Source organism: Macaca thibetana, chromosome 14, assembly GCF_024542745.1.
Source record: "Macaca thibetana thibetana isolate TM-01 chromosome 14, ASM2454274v1, whole genome shotgun sequence".
Classification (NCBI taxonomy): domain Eukaryota; kingdom Metazoa; phylum Chordata; class Mammalia; order Primates; family Cercopithecidae; genus Macaca; species Macaca thibetana.
Genome location: NC_065591.1, coordinates 34,625,886 through 34,645,019, shown reverse-complemented (window position 1 = coordinate 34,645,019; position 19,134 = coordinate 34,625,886). Strand labels below are relative to the sequence as shown.

Genomic DNA, 19,134 nt, shown 5'->3' with positions numbered 1-19,134 from the left:
AATTTATCAAAAATAAAAGAAAAGTCTGGCTGAGTAGTTTATAGTCACACTTCAAACCTAATAGTCGTTCTTAAGCTGAAATTCTGGGATCATCCTGTATATCTTTCTCTTTCCTCAAAAGCTGTAAGTTCAGCTATTCCCAGGTAAGAAGTGCCTTGCTTATATGTACTTTGTAAAACTTTTTCCCCTTTTTCTTTCTCTTTTTTTTTTTTTGTTTCCTTGTTGTTGTTGTTGTTTTTGAGATGAGGTCTTGCTCTGTCACCCAGGCTACAGTGCAGTGGACTGATCACAGCTCACTGCAGCCCTTACCTCCCAGACTCAAGCAATCCTCTTACCTCAGCCTCTCAAGTAGCTAGAACTACAAGCACATGCCACCACACCCAGCTATTTTTTTTTTTTTTTGGATAGAGACAGGGTCTTGCTATGTTGCCCAGGGTAGTCTCAAACGCCTTGGCCTCGCAAAGTGCTGGGATTATAGGCAGGAGTCACCTTGCCCAGCCCTTCCTTCCTTTCTTCCTTCTTCCTTTTCTCCCTCCCTCTTTCCTTCTTTCTTCTTCTTCTTTTTTTTTTTTTCCTGATTTGAGAATACACTAAAATTTGAAGAGAAAAATTGAAAGCAGAAAAATGCTTTGAGCCACAACCAGTTCTTTTCAAACAGTCCGCAAACCTGGTCCTCCTCATTTGGACAATTACAGCCGAAAGAAGGATCTAGTTTCAAAGTGCAGCTGCTCATTTGAAGTGGGATAAGCATGGTTAATTTTTTCAATGAGAAAATGGTGATGAATGGAATAGAAAATAAAGATATCTTTAAAGCTAGACCAAAAAAAAGAGTTGTTTTAACTCCAGAAGGTCATCAATTTGGAAATATTATCCAGAGAATTTTTCAAATCACAGAGAAGAGCTTCCAGGAAATCTTAAATGACTACTAATGAAAAGTATTCCTTAGAGTCCAGTTGAAATAAAAGTCACAATAGTCACATATGTAACTCGATGCCCTGAAACACCCAGCTGCAGCAGAATCTATAGGAGCCCAATGGGATCCCAATGTTCAAAATTATCTTCTTTGTAAACCACACAGCAATAGTAACAAAGGTCTTCACAATTTTTATTAATAAAAATTTATTGTAAATTACAATCATATTTAAATTCTTATGATTTCATAATATTATTTTGCAAACTAAAACAAACAAAATGATCTTTAAAACCATAGTTAATTGTGATCACACGAGTATTTTGCTTTGTGGAAATTTATTGCATGAACATGCTTAATTTGTATACATTTTAGCTTGTATGATGTGTCAATTGAAAGCTTACTAATTAAAAAGAAACTATACTCAATCTTTTCCTTCCATATGAAATGTTTTTCCCAGATACATTCTTTTAAATAATATACAAACACAAAATTGCAAATCTCCTTCAAAGTCTTATAGAAAAAATTGTAAGCTATGTTTGAAAGTTATTTTTAAAACATTTTATTTCTTAAATGTAATTTCAAAAATACATTATTTTTATTCCATGTGAGGCATGTTAAATTTAATACCTCTCCAAATAACCAAAGAGCATTTTGTATCAAGCACCTACACTGTGTTGGTATATCATTATGACTGGCATGCCTTTTCTTTTTGAAAATAGTCTTCATATGTAAGCAAAGGGCATAATGAGCACTATAGCTGCCTGTTGCCTTGTGGAGTTTTATCAATAATGTAGTCAATAAACAGATGTTTTGTGGGTAACCACACTGTGTTATAGGTTATCTAAGACCTCATACCTTTGCTTTGACTTCCACCAGCATTCATGAATTAAGAAAACCTCAGGGTAGAGGGGAGGTGGTATGTGAAATACAGCATTCTTATTTGTCACCAAAATTACTGACTTTTGAAGTCAGTAATTATTTTTTATTGTGTTTAACTATTTATTTTCAAGAAAATAAGTGGGAGAATCTTACAATGACTTCTGAGTCCTCTGTCTTAGGGATACCTCTTAAAGGGCCAATTAAGATATGTATTGCATAGTAGTTACTAAAAAAGATGACTAACAAGTTTAAAAAAAATATGTTAACCATTTTCTGTGGCCAACTGCCTGAAAAGCTTCAGATTGCTTTGTATTTCCAACCAACACTGACTGACATTTACTCTTAGTAAGCAGAAGTTGTCACAAACGACAGAAAGTGATTAGCAATCACTTGCTACACGACATGAGATAGTCTTAAAACTCCCATTTACCCCCTACTGAACCAATATCTTAGCTCATTCTAGAGGACATGAATGAGTATTTCTCTAGCAACTAACATAAGTGAAAATACAAGCCCTAGCTCTGTAGAATGCCACAAATTTGGTCACAAAGGAAAATGAAAGCAAGCACCCTAATACTAACTCAAGACACTTTACTTGGAGGAAAAACAGCCTGCATCCCATAACATTTTATGATACCAAATGAGATGCAGGCAATGTAATTTCACTTATGTGATTCACTTACAGGCGATGCAAATGCAATCTTGCTGATTACATTGAAAACAAAGGACTGAATCTGCTTATTTATAGAGCAGGCCCATAGTCATGCAAAAATCATGCTACCCCCCACCTGGTGCGGAAGAAAAAGAAAACAATCAGGCTGATGACCTTTACATCTCCACAGAAAGAAAAATGATGTTAACATGAACCCTGGGTTGACCCAATAGGCTTAACAATGTGGCTTCTTGGTGCCCCGAATAGAAAACAAGGTCAACTGTGTGAGTAATCGTTAGCTGAGGTGTTCAACCCACATGCAAACATGTCCAATGTTTTATTTGTTTTTTAAATAGCCAAAAGAAGTGTTCTGTAAGCATTTTCATCTATGTTTAATTTTAAACCTTCATGTGGGTGTGTGCGCGCACACACACACACACTTATTTCAATATGGACAGCAGAGATGTATAATTTCTACAGTGAAATAAATACTGCTACAGCCAGTATATTCACCAGTTGGACTCTTCACAATGCGTATTTTATGAACTTCTCTGCCTGCTAAGTTGGGGTCTTGAGCATTCCAGAGCCACTGTTTTTAATCATCACCAAAAACTAGAGCTTTTATTAGATAATTTCCCCATTATGAAGTTCAATAGTTCAACTGAATGTGAAGTTCAAAGTCTCAACTGAATGTGAGTTTACTGCCAAATGCCGTCTCTGAACTTCCCAGAAAAGCAACAGAGCTGGAAGAATTCTAGCATGTCCTGTGATGCTCAGTTTTTAAAGGTCTAACAGGTAATACTGGCTCAATTCCGGCAAATAAACCAATGCCCAGTCACCAGCCACTGCACCAACATCCTAGGAGTCTGCCTGCAGCCTTACTGATAGCTAGATCTGTAGCAACCTAGGCAAAGAGGGTTATTGCCAAAGTCAACTTTGGCCCAGCTGCAGTCCAACATGAAGTTTAATGTGATACCTCACACACCTGCCACCCGACATTTTCCAAAAGGAAAATTGCCTGTGGCTAAAAGTGCTCCTTGTGGAGTAACCTGTGACCACAGGGTTTCTCCACCCTAATGAAGAAGATGCACTTCAGTAGCCTACCAAGTGATGCCAACACCAATGACAGAGAACAGAAGCAATTTTCTGTGCAATAACACCACTTCCTTTTGGTCAGAGACATCATTTACAAATAGTAACCTCTGTGGATTTCTCAAAAATGGTGCCTTTGAAGTTACCCTTGATCTTTGATACTCGGCCATAGTCAGGTCTGAAAACCACACTCAAATTGAGCTTTGTAAAATATACTGGGTTGAAGCATCCCACCTTTCATCTTCATGTCTCCAAATGGAAAGACCTAAAAGCATATAGGTTTGCTCATTTCAACACACAGCAAGCAGTGGGCCAGAAAACATCTAACTTGTTTGAAATGTAAGCCATTATCCAAGCCACAGCATATGGCCACACACTTCTCAACTCCCACAACCAAGCAAAAATGCAATTGCTGTCCAAGTGCGCACAGGCTCTGAATAGGAAACGGCAATGGTTTCTGAAGCCCATAAGGCCAGAAGATGCTGCCAGACTTGAGAAGAACCAAAGGACAAAAGAGTGGTAGAAACAGGAGGGCATATTCTGAAATGAAAGTAAAGTGTGATCCTCCAGGGCAGAAAATAGCTGCTCCTGTTTATTTTAAGCTGCTTTCCATCACAGGGTGCCTCCTACGGGAAGCCTACCTTCTTTCACGTTTGGGAGAATAGTCAAACCTGATGCATGCCTACAGGGAAAAACTAGGAAATAACATTGTAAAGCATTTCAGTAGAACTAGGGCAGATGCCCAAAAAGTCTTATTTTAGACATGTTCTTGAATTCTTCCTTGCTTCTCTTACTCAGTTAGCATTTATTGTCTGCCCCAAACTGTAAGTTCCTTAGGCACCTACAGCTTATTAAGGGTCATAAAGAATCACATTCTGTACTAGAAACCAGCAGTCCTGCTTGACCTTGAGCACGTCACTCAACCTCTCTGGGCTGCCAGTAGGCTATACATAAAATTCTCTACTTCCATTTCCTTCACAGTGAGTACAGCACAAAAGTACTTTAAGAACCTTGATATTCTATTAACAATAATGCACACATGATTATTTTATTAAATATTATTTATTTCAGATGAATTTGATTGTCTCTCTAAACAGGCAAGACACGCTAGCAGACAAAGATTGGGGGTTTATCATTCTATATTATCCCGACTGCTAAACCCAATAAAACATTCCTTCATTAATTTGTTCATCAATAATTATTTATGTGTCAGGCACTGTACTATGCATTGGGGTTAAAACGAGAAGCAAAACCAGGATCCCTGTATCCCATGCTACTTCCAATAAATACTTATTGATTCATATACTGTAACATTTTCAGTGACACCCAGCTTCCCCCAGACATCCCACTCTCCTTGCTCGTTTCCTCCCTCCCTATCCTATAGATCAGCAGTCCCCAACCTTTTTGGCACCAGGGACAGGTGTGGTGAAAGACAATTTTTCCATGGATGGGGGTATGAGGAGGTAGATTTCAGTATGAAACTGGTCCACCTCAGATCATCAGGCATTAGATTTTCGTAAGGAGTAAGCAACCTAGATCCCTCACACACACAATTCATAATACTGTTTGGGCTCCTATGAGAATCCAATGACACAGCTGATCTGACAGGAGGCGGAGCTCAGGCAGTAATGCTGATGCAGCTCACCTCTACAGAATACCCAAGGTAGCCTCAATCACTTAGTGCCAAAATATGAGAGCTCCCAACAAACCATTCTTAAGGTATTGATGAGTAAGTGACAAGAGATGGTAGGGGCAATTTCAGCAAACTATAAGGAGAGACACCGAAGCAAGCATGGTAGGCCATTAACTAGTGCTTGGGTGAGCATGTTAGTAGCAGGGGCAACTCTAAAGAGGGTGGGGAGATTTTGAATTCAGACAGAATTCAGACAGAAAAATGGGTAGAGAAATCCCCACATACATTTACTGTGAGGACAAAATGACAGGACAAATACATATTGAGGACTGTTTATTGTTTTGTCAAAGATGAATTTGTTACTGAACTCATGGACAAGGCAGAGGATTCGAGATCAGCCAGCATCAATCCTGCCCTTGTAGGGCTTCCAGTCTAGAAAGGGCAATATTGCTGTGTGTGGGTATCCCCTTATAGGAACGAATGTAAATTTCAAAATGGAGGTAACTAGTGCTGGGAAATTGATGGATTTAAGTCACTGACACTATGTAAGGCTGATCTTTTGCTCTTTCTCCCACATGCCTCTTTGTTCTGGGAACAGGTCTTGAGAAACAACTGGGAAAAGGAAATTGACAAACCCTTTCTTCTACTCTGGCTAGAGGAAAGCTAACTCTCTCTTGCTACTATGTCTTAACCTTTTCTCAAGATCTCATGTTTATCTCCCTGAGTCACCTGGGCTGGCAAGATACATATCTACTAAGCATTTTGTATTTTTAGTGGCTTCTTCTAATTGACCCCAAGGTAATCATTCCCTGACTTTGTCTGCCCTCAGCTTTCATGTATATCTATCCATTCAAGCACACATATGCTTATAAATTCAGGCTCTGGGTGTTCTGTACCTAGTCATGCCCAGTTGCACTGGAAGGTCTTTTACCTCTGATAATGATGATAACACCAAAATGAAACACTTCTATAGAACTTACTACGTCCCCAGAAAATTTGGTAGGTACTATACTTAAAGCAGTTGATTTAACCTTTGCAACAGTCCCTTGAGAAAGGTACTACTTGCTTCCCTCATTTATGGATGAGAACACAGAGAGGTCACATTTATTGATGAGAACACAGAGAGGTCAAGTAACTCGCTCAAAGTCGCACAGATAGTAAGAGTGAGACCAAGATCCAAACTTTGGCAGTCTGCTTCTAGAATCCATGTTCTTAAACACTATATTGCTTCCCTGTCTCCTCAGGCAATAAAGCTCAGAAATATATTTCCAGACCCTCAGGCATTTATTTCAAAACTATTTATTGAAGCCTTATATGTTAAACTCGACTACATGTTCTTAATTTACTGAGCATTCATACTTATTTTAAAAATCTAACCAAGAGACCAAAATGAGGGAGAGAGTACTTGAAACAAATGCACTCAATTCTGTGTGCATGGAATGCGTTCATGCCCCCCAATCTGACTCCATGTGTGAGCAAACAAGATACATAAATCTGAGTAGTGTGGCTGTTCATGTAAACAATTCAGAACCTTATCATTTCTCTCTGAACTGACTCCAATTCATCAAAAATGTAGGAGCGGGTTATATATGACACCCTCCATTAACTGAAACACACCAATAAATTTCCAAAATGTAGGACTCAGCACCAAAAAGAAAAAAATGGGTAGAGAAATCCCCACATACATTGTGGAACTCCGTGCAGCCTGTGTCTCCCCTGTGCAGTCTTGAATCATGCATAATGCAACACCGCAACTGCTAACAGCAGGCGCGCACCAGATAATTTACACTTGTTTTTATGGACACGAGGAACTGATCTTTGAAGCTGTCCCTAATGAGATTCCGCTTGGCCCTAACAGCATCCTGAGAGAGTGTTCCGGTTTTCTACTTGGCATCCGGTGCATATTTATAATGCAGAATACAGACTCATTTAAATTGCGCATGTGGATTTTGGTGTCTTCCCTATTTTAAAGAAAGATTTTCATATACTAAGGAGCACTGACTCCTCAATTACTAAACCATACTTTACCTAAACAATGTCACTGCCAGCCCTACAGGTACTTATCAAAGAGGTAGGTCCATCAAAGCGCCTTTACCTGCAGGGCAAAAAGCTCCTCCAGCTCCAACCCTGCACTCAAGTCCAGAGACTCAATTAGGTCTTCAGCCAAAAGGCATCTCCAGAAAGTCTAATTATACAACACCTTCCTTAGTAGACACAGCCACAGGGAAAGTTAGAGAGAAAACCTGAAGTCAGTCATCTAAATTAAAAACTTCCTGCCCCAAAAGTGCTTGCAATACAGACTTCTCTTTCTTAGTATCTCCCCTCTTTTAACTTCTAGGCCATGTAAAATTTTCCTAAGCCTGGCACTTTACAGCAGGATCTTTTCCTGATCATTTGCTTTTCAAGGGGTTTGCAGTTTAGTCACCCATAATTAGAACTCCATTGCATACTTACTTTGAATTTCCTTTGTTTTACCTTCAAGTCAATGTTTTTAAGAAAGGTTTTCTATCACTGTCATACCAATACTGTTATGACAGTGTTATCTGTATTTAACCCAAATCACAGATTTTTGTCAAAAAAGTTGTTATGTAAAAATGTTCGGTGTTTACTATTTAAAAAAATGTAAAGTCATTAAACATCAGAGTATAGAATAAAAATTGGTTCGCCTTATTCAAAATGCATGATTCCCATGATGACAGATGACCCGTTTTCAGGTCTTCATTTCAAGTAAACTCCACATATTAGGAGCAGTTGTCGGGTTCCGGGTAAGTGGGCTGAAATATATCTTAATTAATTTCACGCTTCTGACTGATAATTGTTGACTCCAAATATGATCAATAAGTGAGCATTTTATAAGGAGTTAAAACAATATACTTTTCAATGCCTCCATTTTTAAATTAAAGAACAATATAGAAAACCCAAATCTCTAGGGTCAAATTGAAAGTGGAAGCTTTGATATTTTTTCCTGTGTTAGAATTGAGAGTTTACTATTGTCAAAGCAAAAGTCAACTGAAGGCAGAGATGACAGCATTAATGTATGAGTATCAGAAATACTCACTCTGAGCTTCATCCAGCTCCATCCTGAAAAAAACACGGAAGACTTACATAAGTTACCCTTTTTAAAGCCAAGTACATCCTCAAGTCTACATACCTGCTCCCAAAATGAATGAGTGATTGCAAGGCAGCACTCACTTCCTGGGGAAGCACATGTTAATCCCTCGAATCCTTGCAAACTCAGCTTTCATTCATTCATTCATTCATTCAACAGGTGTTTATATAGTCTCCAGAACATGCCTAGCATTGTGATAGGTGTTGTGAATACAGACAGCAAAAAATAAATAAAAAGAAAAAGATAAGGTCACTGCCCTCATAGAGCTTATATCCTAGTGGAAGACAGACATTTCACAAACAATTCAAGAATATATTTATGATAAGTACAGCCAAAGGACAGTACCACTCACAGGTTTGGGAGTATGTATAAGGGGGACACCTAATCCACAGAGAAGACAGGGGCTCCCTAAAAATGTGACAAAGTGAGAGAGAGAAAATAGTGTTTAGGGAAGAAGACCGTCCACATTCTTTTGTGACTCAAAGTTTATGGCCACGGATCAGCCTGTTGCTCTCTGGCACCTCTCAGCATCTCTCTACTTGAAAAAACAAAAAATACAAGAGGTGTGCCTAGAAAGCTGGACTTATAATGCATCTTTCCTTCGATGTCAGCACTAAATCCAAACGGTTTTGAAGACCTTGGGAAAAATTCGGTGGACAGATCACCAAAGTTGGCACTAACTCTTGCCAAAAGTCTGGCTGGCACCAATGCACAGACTAAATTGGCCATAAAAACCTCACTGTAGTCTTGTTCCTCTCAAAGGAAATCATTTTGTGATCAACAATGAGGCTTACCCAGAGGCCAGTCTTAGGGAGAGGCCTAGAATTTTGAGCTTAACTCAATTGCACGGTTTAGGGCAAGAGTTTCATGTTTCAGATGTGCAGTCAAGTAATCTGATCCCATCAGAGTTTTAATGGCTCCTAAAAAATTCAAAGTGTTAAATTCTTTTTCCCAGCCTCCCCGAGAGCAATCAGAGGGCGCTTTTTTCCAGCTCCCAATCTCCTCCCTCCAGTTTCTTATTCTCATACTCGAACAGTTACTAAGTCACTAATTTAATACATTTACTACTCATGTCTTAATCCCAAAGTCTGATTATAATCTGTGTTCTAAAGTAGTGCCCAAGCACTTATCCTGTCCCCTTTGAAAAACACTGACAGAGAAGACATACAAGGATAATGGAAGTGGAATATTTAGAAACGGTGCTTTATTTCAGGGCCGACACTATTATCATGAACCCCTAAAAACCTGAGAACATTTTCGCCCAAGCAAATTCCACAACTCCAGTAAAAGACACATCACTGAGAGTTACACTGTCCCAGGCAGCAGGCAGGGAGCTAAGTGTTTATTAAGTCTCTGCCCCTGGCTATCAGGTTAACAGAGACTCCATCCCTCCCTCCCTGTGTCTCCCCTGGGAGACAGCAAAACCGTAAAACTTCTTGACAAGAATAAAACAGACACACCAAACTTAAAGGCACGAAAAATGTTATAGTGGTGAGGGACTATATGTCACTATTAAAACTGCAGAAGCTCATGTTAATGTTTTAGAGGCAATAATGATACATGATATTGTTAACAATAATAGCCACCATACATGGAGCATTTAGACACTGCACTAAGTGCTGTACTGGGCACTAAGCATTATCTTCTGTAACCCTCACCATTACTTTTTGAAGCACATATGATTATGATCCCTGCTATAAAGATCAGACACTAGTAGTAGTTCTGGGTATACTTTTTTTTCTTTTTGGAACTTCTCAAATGACTTCATTTTTAAATACTTTAATTGTGCCCAGATTTCTGCTTAGCAACAGTCACTCTATTCTCAAATGCTTCCCTCTAAAATACAAACCTTCATTCTTTCCCTCTCTCTCTCTTTCATGTTCTTTAGTTTACCGCTTTATGAAGATATTAAGCTCAACCATGGTTCCTGTAGCCTGTGGTACAGCACCCTGCAAAACAGTGCTATCTGTTTACAACATGGCACGACCCTCCCTGCAGAGTGTGAGACCAGGACTAAAATCCACTAATGACTAGAAAGCTCATTTTAATTCTATACTTGACAAAATAAACACCTCATAAAGACAGGCAGGCAGAAGCTACTTCTCACTCTGGACTGCTTTGTTTTAATCATCTTTAAAAAGGAGGAAGTGGCTGAAGGGAACAGGCCCTAGCACACAAAAAACACAATTATGGCATAAAGAGATTGAGATAAAAAGCAAAACCCCTTATTTAAAGTTAAATTATTTCTTCCCTCCAATGGGGAGTACCTGTCACTAATGGTCTGTATTAGACCATTGTGCAAAGGTTCTTTCAGTGCAAATCCTGGCTGCATTAGTGGGATCTCACTGAGCCCGTCTGAAAAACCAGGGCACTTGATTTCCCTAAAACCAGCTCCCAAAAGGGCTCATTTTTTTTGTTGTTGTTCTCTTTTGTCCACAGAAAATGAAGCTCCACTTACATGTTGGAGGAAATATTTCAAAACATTCCCTTTTTTCTCAAAGTGCAGAATTTATGGTAACAGATAATTAACAACAAATGACAAACAATCTGAGCGGTAAAGGTCCCAGTTTGGTTGCCAAGATGATGGGATCAAATTCCAAGATAAACAGTGGAGCGTGCCGACAGCCATTAACATCGTGGTGGGGTGGAGATGGAGAGATGCAAAACAGGGGAGCTATCCGCCACCACCAAGGGACACAACATGGAGCAAACAGACTCCCATGGGATTATTATTTCCCTTCCGAATTCTCAGGAGGGTCAGTTGCAAGAGGGGCTAGAACAGGACTCACACACTACTGTACAAAACAGAATATCCAAGCCTTTACATGTATTTTACATGAAGAAAGCATTAGACTCTTTGAACTGCATTATGGAAGAATTAAGAATGAATATCCTTTAGGAGTCAACACCTCCTAGCCTGTTTGTTCTTCCCAAAGACTCACCCCTCCCCATTCTTTTCTCTAAGTTTATTGAGTCAAGATAGGTTTCAGTGCTACCAGCTGTGCCCAAAATGTAGGAGTGAAGAACAAAGTGAAAACAAGTTAACCTGTAAAAGTCAGAATTTGAGCACAACATATGGTAAGTCTCCTAGATACTAACAGATGGCAAACCTTGGGAAATCACAACTTCAGATATTCTTACATTTCTCGAAAGCCAGTTCAGAGTTCACTATTTGTCAAATGATTTTTTAAAAAATATTGAAATACAAGCCTTAAAAGTTTTGAATTACCCCAAAAATCGTTGCTTCTCAGAGATCAACATAGGTCTGAGCGTATCAAAAATTCAAAGTATCAAAGTATCAAAAATTGCTATCCTGATCCTTTCATATGCTAGATTCATTGGTATATTGAGTTAGCATATGTACCCTAGAAAGCCAAGGTGCAATTTTGTCTCAACAGAGGAACTTTGTTGACTGAAGTCCAGGGATGCTGACCCGCTCCCGGTGCTAAAGTCAAGCCCAAGGGCGGGACATCATAACTGCCAAGGAGGAGTTATGATCTCACAAATATATCTGCTACATATTCCCTCCTACTTTCTCCCTCTCTCCTTCACAAATACCCCAATTTCTCCTCTTCTTTCCTCTCTAAAATTCATCTTCCCATTATATTCCCTGCCTACCTGCCTTGGGCTGTTCGAGATGCTATAACAAAATAACAAAATAGCATAGACTGGGTAGCTTATAAACGACACGCATTTATCTCTCACAATTCTGGAGACTGGAAAGTCCATGATCAAGGCAGATTCAATGTCTGCTGATGGCCCAATTCCCAGTTCATAGGCAGGCATCTTTTCACCGTAACCTCATATGAAAGAAGAACAAGGGGTTACTCTGGGGCCTCTTTTATAAGGGCTCCATCCTCATGAGAAAATCACCTCTGCAAGGCCGCACCTCCTAATACCATCACCTTTGGAGTTAGGATTTTAACATATGCATTCTGGAGGGGCACAAATATTCAAACCATAGCACTATCCAAGCAGAACCAGTACATAAAAGTCGTATCATTCTTAAACATAGAATGTATTAAATAAAAGGTGCTTAGAGGAATAGGTACAATTTTATGATTAAAAAATCGAGTACAGTTTGATAGGCTTCGGTGGTTATCTTTGAAATCTCCAGACAAAGCAAAATAAAATAAACTGGAGAAAAATTTTCCAGAACTGACTCAGGACTTAAACAGAGCTAGTAAAATGCCTATGTCATAGAAGAAGGCTAACTCTTTCAGGAAATTAGGGAAACATGCTGAGCTTGCTTAGCTGGTGGGAGACTTAACTTTTTTCTTGATTTCAGTTTAAAGTCTTTGTTCAAAACATATTTTAAGCTAAGTGTACAAATATGTACAAGGTTTGAAACTTGGTCTTTGGCCCAAATACCTAAAGCCAAATACCACAAGTAAGCCACTTTTCTTAGCCAATCAGTATAAATGCCAAAAAAGCCCATAGCAAGACAGGAAAGGAAATTTTTCCAATCCAAGAATTATCAAATCTTTGAGCTGGAAGGTTTCAGAGACAGTCTGTACAAAGAAATGTGAGTTTCAGTAGAGTCCATGTTTTGATGTAGAGTCCTGCAGTCTTTTAAGGAAGCCACTACCAACAGAGGAACTTCGGTAATGGTCTAATTCTCACTTAGAATTTTAAAGATCAATACTATCAAATGTGAAAAAGTTATCTGTTCCCTCTATTCCATGGTGATGTTGGCTTTCTTTATCTTTTTGGGTTTTTTTTTAAACTAGTTTCAACAGCTCTGAGGCTTAATAAAAACTTGCACAAAAATGTAAATCAACTAGAGAAGCTTATATTCTTGATTTGTGGTAAAGAAGAAAAAAATATTAAAAATCTGCAAAAATGCATTTTCTTATTTGCATATATTTTGTCCCTTCCACAGGGGAAGAAATTGAATAAAACCAATCTTCAAAGCAAAATAGAACAAAAATATGCAGACCCAAATACTGCAAGAGCCAATAAATCCAACAGTTTCCTCTTTGCAGAGTTAGTGTTTCCACACAGACAAAGCCTCTAAGTGTACTTTTTACATTAAAAAACAAAAAAGAAAAAAAGAAGAAGACTAACACGGTGGTCTGCAAAAGTGTAGCAGTTTTGTACATACTGATATTGAAATAATAGTCTAACCGTGCTAGGATAGCTACTTAAACATCTAGTTTCCAGTATGCTGTGAAAGTCCAAAAGGGAAAAAGACATGGGAAGGAAAGAGCTAAGGAAATACTGAAAAAGAAGAAAAATAAACTGATGAATAGATCTTCCAAGACTCAGTAAGCTTCTCCTTTTTGGAAACAGTTCAGAATTATCTAGAGTTTGCCATACAGGATGCAGTAGATTCAGCAGCATTAGCTTTGTTTCTACATCTTAAAAGCTCATCTTCATAAGCTTTAAAATCTCAGAATTAAAATCGTGTATGTCACAAATACAAACTACCTATTTCATTATGGCCTGTTTAGTTTGTCTTGCCACTTGAATAATTTTTACCAAAATATCCCCATGAAAGAAGTTTAAAGAACAAAAATTGTATTTAGAGCAGGAGTTAGATAGATTCAGTCTGTAAGGAGAGGTGATCTGAATGGCTCCCAGTTGCAGGATATGTCTATGAGTTGATTATGACTATGCTTTCTCTATGAGTCGTTCTTTATCCCTACAAATGTAGGTAACTTTCCAAACCCAAAATCCAGGTATAACATAGAAGAAAGGATTTGTTTTATTTCACCAAAATTCTTTACTCTTCCAGAAAGTCAAGTAGCCAACAACCAAATAAACAAAAAACACTGTCCAATTATGCAACATACAGCTAGGGTTCTAGGAACAAATTCCTATGGACAAAAAACAAATCTAATTTTAGATTGCTTCTTTAATGCTCGAGTGCAAACAAAGAATTGTACAGAATAGGAAAAAAGTCAGCTCTAAAATGAAGTCCAACTGTCACGGACCACAAGACGGGTGCCCTCAGGGAGTGTATAGGAAAAAGAATTTATTTTTAAAAATAAATGAGAAAAGAAAACAAAAATACCCAGTGTTTATATATAAAGTGCAAACTAAAAGGGCCATTCAGCATTTCTACAATGAATTTCAGATTGAGAACATTTTACAAATTATGGCCACCATGCTAATGTGCAGGACAGTGATGAATCTGTAATGAAAATAAGAAAGTGGCTTACCAAGAAAGAAGTGTATGTTTTGAATTTTTTTTAAATAGCAAATGCAGCCCAACTCTGTAACAAAATTAATTTCTACCTTGTTAGTAAGTGCCATTTTACAGAGTTCCAGACATTCATTCATTCATCCACTGACACGACTTTTCCTCTGTGTGAGCGTTAGGGGTCATTTCTCTTCTCTCACCACCATATCCCAATGATGTCTCTATTATATTCTTTCCCTACAGAATATCCCTAATGGTGTGGGATTTGTGTTCTTAATTTTACATGGACAAATGTAAAGGTAAGGAATGGGAGAAACCTCAGACTGTTAAAATGGGAAGAGATGATGCTAAGGCCATCAAGTCTATTGACTGGTAAGGAACTTGAAATTGAAAGAGGCCCTACTTGCTAAAGATCACAGAGCTGATTAGTGACCACGACAGGACTGGAATGCAGAGTCCCTGAAATGCTGTCAAGAAGTCTACTACTGTATACTCTTTTAGCTTCCCCAGATGGATTTGAAAATACAGTCATGAGCTGCATAATGACATATATGAAGGTGGTACCATAAGATTATAATGGAGTTGAAAATTTTCTATCACCTAATGACACTAGCTGTCATAATGTCATTGTGGTGTAACTTATTACTGATGTGTTTATGGTGATGGTGGTGTAAACAAACCTGCTCTGCCAATATAAAGTATAGCACATACAATTATGTATAGTACATAATATTTGACAATGAAATAAATGACTCTGTCACTGGTTTGCTTATTTGCTGTACTATACTTTTAATTGTTATTTTAGAGTGTACTCCTTCTACTTATTAAATAAAAAAAAAAAGTTAACTCTAAAACCCTAGCTGCCTCAGGCAGATCCTTCAGGAGATATTCCAGAAGAAGGCATTGCCATCACAGGAGATAACAGCTCCATGCCTGTTACTGCTCCTGAAGACCTTCCAGTGGGACAAGATGTGCAGGTGGAAGGCAGTAATATGAATGATCCTGACCCTGTGTAGGCCTAAGCTAATGTGTGCTCATGTCTTAGTTTTATACACACACACACATACACACACACACCACACACACACTTTTTATTTCAATAGCTTTTGGGATACAAGTAGTTTTTGGTTACATGGATAAATTGTATAGTGATGAAATCTGAGATTTTAGTGCACCCATCACTCGAGTAGTGTATATTGTATCCAATATGTAGTTTTTAAATCCTTCATTCCCTTCCCACCATGTCTTTTCAACAAAAAGCTTAAAAAGCAAAAAATAAAAATAAAAAAAATTAGTATAAAAACATCTTATCGAATAAGAATATAAAGAAAGAAAATATTTTTGTACAGCTGTACAATGTATTTGTGTTTTAATCTGGTATATAAAAGAGTCAAAACGTTTTAAAAAATTAAAAAGTGTATAAAGTAAAAAAGCCACAGTAAGCTAAGTTTCTTACTTTATTGTTGAAGAGACAAAAATATTGTTTATAAATTTAGTGTAGAGTGTTTGTAAAGCCTAAAATAGTGTTTAGTAATGTCCTAGGCCTTCACATTTACTCACCACTGACTCACTGACTCACCCAGAGCAAGTTCCAGTCCTATATGCCCCGTTCACGTAAGTGCCCTATAAAGGTAGACCATTTTTAATCTTTTATAATCTACCTTTCTTATACCTTTTATATGTTTAGATATATTTAGATACACAATAGTTATTATTGTGTTACAATGGCCTGCAGTATTCAGTACAGTAAGATGCTGTACAGGTTTGGAGACTAGGAGCAATAGGCTATACCATATAGCCTAGGTGTATGGTAGGTTATACCATCTAGGTGTGTGTAAATACACTCTATGATGTTTGCACAAAGACGAAATCGCCTAGAAGATGCATTTCTCAGAATGTATCCCTGTCATTAAGTGACACCATACTTCTTTAAAAATTTCCAATCAGTTATAAGACAATGAAGCAGGCAACACTATTCTCATCTTCCCACACTTGAGAAAGTTGAGTTATACTGAACCAATGAACAGCCTTTGGCCTATTCCTTGATTGCAATATAAAATAGAAGAAGGTGCTACCCAAGAAAGTGAGGACAAAATAAAATAGAAGATTCGCATCAGATCAAGACTTTAAAGCAAATGTTACAGGCAAAGCATAAGGACTTGGAGACAAATTACATTTTTTATCAATCTTCAAAAAAAGTTTTTATCATAAAAGTATTAAATACTTGTTATAAGAACAATTCAAATTATATAAAAGTACAAGAAATAAAAAGTAAAAGGTCCTTATCCAACACTCCTTCCTGCAAATTCAGTTCCAAATGTATTCCCTAAATAATCACCAGTAATGTTATTTATCCTTCCACACACTTTTATATAGTTATTTAGCCAAATGACACCGTTTCTATAACACTCGTCTGTAACACTGTTTTTGTACGCAAGCATATCTAATACAGAACTAAAACAAACAGTTAATTCCTACCACATTCTTGAACTGAATAAGAATGAAATCTCAGATCAGACAAAATCTTATAATACTTCGGCATGAAATAATCACCCAGATACCCTAAAAGCTACAGATTTTTTTTTAATAGCGATGGCCAAGCAACACTGACAGATACTACACAATACAATAATAAAACAATTTGGACTTGTCAGGTTTCATATAGCCAAGTAGTTTAGAAAGGAAAATGTTAACAACTTAACTCATGCTCATCAGCTGGTAGACAATACCATAAATATTATCATAGAATCTATTTATCAAGTGGTATCTTTTGGGCACTGTATGTCATTATGTATCATTTCATTTAATGCTCACAACCATATTAAAGGATCATTAAACCTATTTTACAGATGAGAAGACAGGTTCAGCAATTTTTCCATCGTCACCCAGCCATGCCAGTAACTGGCAGGATCAGCATTTGTATACAGATCGCTGATTTCAGACCACATTCTCAGCTACCATATATATGTTGTCCTCATTCCCCAGCCCAAACTGTGCCTTTTGCACTCAATTCTGGTTAATTACAGTTAGCGCTTGATGTTTCTGTTTTAACCACAGATAGAGGTGGGAAGTCTAAGAAACTGACTCGGGTACAGAGAACCTAGGTCCAGCTTATGTGGAGGAAGGCCACTGTGATTCCACAGAGAGCAACCAGTCAGCACTCAGCTCACAAGATTCCATCTCCCCTTGGGATTGCCACTCCTGTGGAGTAACTGGAGGTGGATGAGACACTCCTAGGCTGTTTATAATCTTGACAGGCACTAAACCAGGACACTTGCCAACCTTTACAAACCAAAATCCCACCCAGAAAAGTTTCCATGACTCTTTGCTGATCATGGCTCCATGAGGAAGAAAGGACAAGATTTAGCAATGACTTTATTTACTCATTTATATACACTCCACTGCTTTTCAAAATGAACTGGCAGTTTAAAATTAAAAACCCAGAATCAATGAAACAATTATTAATGATAACCGCTAACATTTACTGAGCATAGTCTATGTATGTATAAGCATTAACATGTAATACTGTTTCATTCTTTTATCCTCCACAGCCTTTTGAGATAGACATTACTTTTATGGTCCAGATCTTACAGACAGAAAAATAAAACATAAGGACGTTATAGTATTTCTCCACAGTTGGTTACACAGCTAGTCAGTGGTGCAAGCAAATTTTAAACCCGATAATCTGTTTCCACAGGTGATGTTGACCACTATGCTACCCTGCCTCCATAGAACAAGGGTAAAAGAACAAGCGCAGAGTAAGATTCGAGGGGTGTTAACAACAGAAGGTGCAAACAAGGAAAGTGGCTAAAACTGAAAACTTGATTTGAGCTCCCTAGTCGTCAATCCTTAAAGAAAAAGATGAAGAATTAACTTCAGTAGGGTATCCTATTGTCCCGGTTTTCACCAGGCTGAGGCATTCCAATAACACAGGGATTTCAGTGCTAAAACTGAGATGGCTGAATCCCTTACTAATAAAGTTTTGTAACATTTGATTAGGCCTCAGATCATGAAACACATACAAAATCTTTATGGTGTTTTCAGACCTATACTGGCTCCTTCAGCACCTCCTCTCACCATCATTAAAAATACTAAATAATTTTTCTTAACATTCTGCTTGGGAAAGATGAAGGGGTTGTGGAAAAATGAAGCCCTGTTAATTGCTGGGTTTCAATCATGACATCTATTAGTATGTTCAAGAGTCTGGGTAAGCAAGGCACACAAATTCTAGGTTAAATTTTGCTCTGCCAACTCCAGCTGTGCTTTAATTTTCTTTCCCAAGGTCATACAGGATTGCTTTCTTTAAAAAACAAAAACAAAAAAAAACTTCCCTACATAACAAGCAGAGATTCAAGCCAGTCATTCTTAGAGAGCTTGGTGGTAATCTTGTCAGAACTCAGAGATGAAAACTAAACCAATGCTTCTTAAAGCTGTTTGAAACATCAGCTCTGAAATCAGCGATGAGCTTCATGAAAATGGGGACTGGGTCTTATTTATTTTTGTTTCCTTAATAGCATCGTCTTGCAAATAAACATTGTCTTAACTGCAATCTTAATCTTAGCAAGTCAGAGCTAAAAAGATCCTTAACCATCATTTAGTGCAAATGTTTACATATGAGTAAACTGAGACTTGGAAAAGAAAATTCGTTAGTCACAAAGCTGAGCTGAGACTAATTGAATTAAATGGGAAGTGAGCTCTTCCCAATTAAGGT

The 19,134-nt window shown here is 37.8% G+C and overlaps 2 protein-coding genes across 4 annotated transcripts in view; one reads left to right on the top strand and one right to left on the bottom strand.

The window, feature by feature from the left end:
• The window catches only part of DNAJC24 (DnaJ heat shock protein family (Hsp40) member C24), a 940,502-nt gene that overhangs the window by 91,226 nt on the left and 830,142 nt on the right, over positions 1-19,134 (top strand). The gene's annotated exons all lie outside the window — the stretch shown is intronic.
• The window catches only part of MPPED2 (metallophosphoesterase domain containing 2), a 198,031-nt gene that overhangs the window by 171,443 nt on the left and 7,454 nt on the right, over positions 1-19,134 (bottom strand). The gene's annotated exons all lie outside the window — the stretch shown is intronic.